The following is a 6098-nucleotide window of genomic DNA, read 5'->3' as shown; positions in this document are numbered from 1 at the left end:
TACACCATTTTTAATTGGGTTGTTTTTTCCTTGCTGGTGTTTTATATTCTTTGTAATTTGGATATTAGCCTTCTATCAGATGTGTAGCTAGGAAAAATTACCCATTATGTGGGTTGCTGCTTTGTACAAATGACATTTCAGCGGACATTGGTCCTTGCCTTACGGAAGCTTTTCAGTGTCATGATCTTGCTACCCACTCATAGAGACAGCCCATACTTCTAGAGCACGAATGTTCCCTTTGTTCTGCCTATAGAATCCATAGGAAGGCTGCCAAGTGTTAGGCTTTCAATAGTTGTGCTTGAATCTCAGAAGAAAATTTGGCCACTACCAATTTTTTTAAGCCTAGGACTCTGTGTATTCAAGTCAAGTGTCCTATCATTGAGCTGTCTCTCAAGACTTCGTATCAACCGGTATTTACACATCTGTCTCTTTATCTATGTATCTGGGGGATAGCCACATTCCCATCAGGTTATTCAAGCTGGCCTCCACCTCTCTCTGTAGATCATGCAGACTTCAGATCTTTGCCACTAGGCCCAGCTGACCACAGCTCTTCCTTGGTAACGTGTTACAGTTTATGTAGATGAGGGAGCATTTTAACAGTGCTTTTAAGGAATGTAGTCTTCAAGGAAAAAGTGCTTGATTCTTATGAAGCTTTCAAAATAACCTGCATTTTCTGACGTGACTGAGCTCGTGTCTCAGAGTGACCATGTGAGAAATATGAAACGGGGGGGCTGGGGAGTTTGTCTGGGATATCAGATCCAGGGCCTTGCCAGGTATGTGTGTATGGATTTGTTACCAAAACATTTAGGAGGTAAAGGCAGAAAGATCAGGAGTTTATGGTCATCCTGGGCTATATGGGCAGTTTTGAGACAACTTGGGCCACATAAAAATCTTATCTCAAATAAAGAAAAACAGATCCAGAGAGTGTCCTTAGATGATGGCGAGATGCTCTGCCAGTTGACCACTGGTCTGTGGCTTAGCACTTAGAATACAGAAGACGCATCTGTAGACAGCCCCTTCTCAGCTTAGGACATCGGCCATTGAGGTCCAGGTCAACTGTGACCAAGGCAGAGGGAACAACAGAGTGTTCTAGTTTCATCTTTGTTACTGTGTTAAAACACTCTAGCCAAAAGCAACTTAGGGGAGGAAAGGGTTTGTGTTCCAGCTCACAATTCAAGGTCATACTCCATTGTTAAGGAGCTCAAGGCTGGAATTCAAAGGCAGGTCAGCTTGCTATTCTACATACTGTCACCTCCCCCCCCCAGTATATACATACATACATGCACACAAACACACACACACACATGTACACACATGCACATGTATGTGTATGTGTATGTGTAGATGCACACACATACATACACACATGCACGCACACACACGCTTGCATGCACATTTATTCACACACGCACACACATACATGCATTCACACACACTTGTATATGCACACATGCACACACACAAGCACACGCACATACAGAGAAGTATGGCAAGTGCCATGCAGGACACTGCTTGCTGGCTGGCAGACAAGTTTATACTCAGCTAGCTTTCTGATACCATTCAGGACCAGGAAGGAATGTTTTTCCACACAATGAGGTGGGTCTTCCTACACCAACTACCAGCCAAAATTCTCTTCTAGAGACACACGAGGCCATTCCTCAATGGAGACTCTGCTTCCAAATGATTCTAGGCTGTGGCAAGTGAGTACACAAAGCCACAGTATACCGCTCGAAAGGGCCTAGACTCCACATTGTTCTAGTGTCATCAGCAAATCTCCACCAAGCCTAATCACATTCCCAGCGCCGTGCTACTGCTGAGACGTAAATCACAGAGCAAGGCACAGACCATCCCTGCCCTTTAGGAGCTGACAGTCCAGCTAGGCAAGCAAACCATGACAGCCAGTCACAGTGGAAGACAGGACACAGAGGGCGTGCAGGGCATTTAGCAGAAGAGTTTATCTCATCTGGGGGCCAAGGATTTTTAATATGGTGGTTGAGAGGTTTATAGGAGTTAACCATAGGAAAGGGCTTCTTATAGAAACCCCCTAGGCCACCAGTCATGTGGACTCAGAATCCCCCGTATTCCCTCCTGACTGGCCCAGCAGTAGCTCTGAGTACTTACCATGACACTCTCTTTTGCTTGCAGTTCTACTGGGGTCACGGTTAGTTTTGCCTGTTTTGCTGAGTTCCCTGCCACACCTGGACGTCATAACCTTTGTACTTGGTGCTGTTGACCCATTCAGAGATATGACGTTGTCACCACCTGTTCGTAAGCTTCACCACTGTCCCCGAATATCACATGACCTCCTCAAAGGTTAGCCCAGGCCAGATCACCCTGCTCCTTGGCCTCTGGTGACTTCAAAGCCAATCTAGGACAGCCCTATTTTCTTCTGACTCATGCCTACGATACGGAGACACCATGTGGCAGATATCCTGAGTTATAAAGCATTGTATCCCAGACAGGAAAATCTAGTGTACCCCAAAAGATATCCATGCGTTCCCTCTGTGGCAAACCACACAAAAGATAAATACAGTCACTTCTCATTGGCGGGATTATAAACAGAAACACTCCTGTAGTTTACTACTCAGAGGAGCATGGTTTTGTTGGGTCTGTAGGGTCTGGCGTCAAAGCCTTCCTGCCTTCCTTCTCTTTGCTGAGATGAGGCAGGTGATTGGGGAAAAGGCCTCTCAGTAGGGATATGGGACTCAAACCAGATTCCTTCTTACATAGGAGTGTTTGGGAGAGGATGCTGGTTAGAAGCCCCCAGATTTGACTGCTCTCATGAAAGCCTGAAATGTGGGCCTTAGTCTTCCCTGCAGACTACGTCTTCCATGCGGTGTCAGAGAGAGAGCGTGCTTGGCCTCAGTGGCACTGGAAGTGCTTACTTTCAACATCTACTATTTATTTATCTACGACACAGGCTTCCACAGATGTTCCGTGTTTTCGAAGCTGAGTCCCTGGCCTTATGTGGCCTTCCCTTTCAGTCTCCTTCCTATCTGCATCTCGGTGATAAAAACAGATTGACTCAAGGGCTCAGCAGGTCCGGTGGCTTTCCCCTGGCATAAAATCACTGTTGTGCTTTCTCTTAGATTTAAAAATACGTGTGTGTGTGTGTGTGTGTGTGTGTGTGTGTGTGTGTGTGTGTGTGTTGACAGGTTGCAAAGATAAGACAGAGTTCCTGTGTCTCCCTGTCTCCCTCTCCTCCTGGTGTCCCTATTGTTAACGCGTTATGTTCCTTTGGAACCATTGCCCGAGTGAGAATCCTAGGTTTGGATCCGGATCCTGTTCTGCTCCCGGGATCTCACCAGAAGCCCACACTGCCCTAAGTCATCCTCAACCTTCTCTGGCTTGTTTCTGACAGTGCCTCACTTTCCTTTGTTTTAATGACCTTGGCAGTTACAAAAGGTGTTGGTCAAGTGCTATGTAAGCTGCTCCTCCATCTGACTCACCCCTTCCTCCCGGCTCTCTGCGTGGTGTATGCGCATGTCTGTGTGTTCACATGTTGTGCAAATGCATGCGTGCAGAGGTTAGGGCACTGAGGCCAGCCCTCCTCTTCACTTTAATTTTTGCAACAGTTTTCACTGAGTCAGGAACTCATTGACTCAGCTGCCTCCAGGAATCCACTTGTCTTGTCTCCTCAGGGCTGGGTTAACCGACTCCTTTTACTGGACCCAACTTTTATGAGTGCTGGGGTTACTGGGCTAATCTGACCATCCCTCTAGTCTGTTTTCACTTGGTGCTTTGGTTAAATTAAAATGATGTGTTTGTTGGAAGACCCCGGAAGTGCAGCATGGTTCTCATGTCACTCTGTCAAGGATCCATGCTGTCAGCACGACTCACTGAAGCATTAGTTGGCCTGGATCATCTGACCTCATAGGGTGTGCCAGGGTTCTCCATGGTTAGTTACTCCCCAACCTTTCCTGTTCTGTATTGCTTGGAAGCAAACCATGCTCAGGGCTGGTAGGGGAAGGAGGTAAGCTCTGCTTCCTGAGGAGAGGTTATCTATGTATACTATGTGGATTCTTCTACAGGGGACATCTCAGTGATGTTTTGAATGTGACTGAGAAAATTCCTCTAGTATTTACTGTTCGGCCAGCAAGGCTATGGGCATGGATTTTTGTGAGGCTGATACTGCAGACCTCACATAGACTGTCTAATGGAGCTATATATCCCAAGGGGTTCTGGCTTGTAGGTATTAGGGGAGCCGTTTTGACATGCAGAATACAGGACATAGACTTACAGAAATGCAACCGCTGGGTACATCATTGAGTCATCTAAAAAGTCAGCAGCTATGCATGAATATACAACCCTCTGCTGTGTACCAAAGGCACAGGGTACACGGAAGACTGAATCAGATCCTAAGCATTAGAGGACAGGACTGAATACCTAACCCCAAAGATTGCACACCCCCTGTCAGCCCAGAGCCAGGAGTCAAAGAAGCGGCCGAGAGGGACGGTTGCAGAGGAAAGTCCATGGTGCGGCCAGAGAGCCGGTTTAGGGGAAGTCAGTGAGGCTCTCCCTGTAGATCTGGGTAATAAATAGGAGTAGTCAGTTGTATGGCTTGGCAAGAGCCATCCAGGGAGATCAGCTCACCAAGCAAGCAGCTGCATGTGTTCAAAACAAACTAGCGTCTAGGCAGACATCTGGAGGAACTGAGAGAGGAGTATATGTAGAAAGACAGCTTTCCTGGAAAAAAAAAACAAACCACATGGCACTTTAGTCACATGGAACAGTTCTGCTTTCGTTAAAGGAGTTTGTTCTAGAGAACTTAGTATGTGGAGCTCACTGACGTTTTGACAATAGATGCCTATTTTAAATTGTGGGTAAATGTGGAGGACAAGCCTTTGAGAGATTGAGTGCTGGAACTGGACACTGCACTAGGAGGAGTATAGACGTGCTCAGAGAGGATTGTAGGATGTGCTGGTATGGTCCCAGTCAGCATGAAGGCTGGGGTGGTGCCTGCTAAGGCCCACAGAGAAGAACATTCTAGGCCTTGTGTTAGTGTGAAGGCAATTGTCCTATGCAGGTTTCTTCTCAGCCCAATAGCTGGCTGATACAGAGTTCTAGGGCTCCACTTCAGACAACTTTGAATGAGTATCCCAGCTTTGGGGCTGCATCACAACTCATGCTTGCCCTCCTCTCAGAACCACTTCTCTGACAGCCTTCCAGGCGTTGATTCTGGGAGTGCTCCCCAGTAACCCACCTGGGAGTGCTTCCCAGTACCCACCTGGGAATGCTCCCCAGTAACCCACCTGGGAATGCTCCCCAGTAACCCACCTGGGAATGCTTCCCAATAACCCACCTAGGAGTGCTCCCCAGTAACCCACCTGGGAGTGCTCCCCAGTAACCCACCTGGGAGTGCTCCCCAGTAACCCACCTGGGAGTGCTCCCCTGTAATCCACCTGGGAGTGCTCCCAGTAACCCACCTGGGAGTGTTCCCCAGCAACCCACCTGGGAGTGCTCCCCTGTAATCCACCTGGGAGTGCTCCCCAGTAACCCACCTGGGAGTGTTCCCTTGTAATCCACTTAGGACCATCTCTCTGTCTCCAAAGATATTTCCTAGAAACTTGGCCCACGGCCAACAAAAGCTATAAAGTTTTTCTAGGGCTGCTATAAGAAAAGATCACAAGTAAGTTAATTAAACAACGAGGATATATTCTCTCACAATTCTGGAAGCCAGAAGCTCCAAATCTAGGTGTCATCAGGGCCACATCCCCAGAAGCTCTAGGGAAGGGTCCTCCCCTGCCTCTCCCAGCTTCTGGCGGTTCCAGAGTCTCAGTGGTCTGTGGCAGGTGTCTCTCCAACCTGTACTTGACTTTCCCATGGCTTCCTCTATGCCTTTTGCTGCCCTGTCTTCTCTCTTAAAAGTACTTGTTAGTAGCTTAAGGTTCACTCCATTCCTGGGTGATCTCACATGGAGAGCCTTACCTTAATTACGTCTACCATAATCTCTGGTTCAACTAACAGGGCCCAGGCAGATGCAGTTTTAATTTTGGAAATTGTTACTGTAACTATTATTGCTATTTTTATTGTCGTTGTGTTGGGGTGATGAGTGAGAACATGCCACAACATGTGTGTGGAGGTCAGAGCAACACTGT

Source organism: Rattus rattus, chromosome 3 (genome assembly GCF_011064425.1).
Source record: "Rattus rattus isolate New Zealand chromosome 3, Rrattus_CSIRO_v1, whole genome shotgun sequence".
NCBI classification, from domain to species: Eukaryota; Metazoa; Chordata; class Mammalia; order Rodentia; family Muridae; genus Rattus; species Rattus rattus.
The sequence above is the reverse complement of the archived record's forward strand: the minus strand, read 5'-3'. Positions refer to the sequence as shown.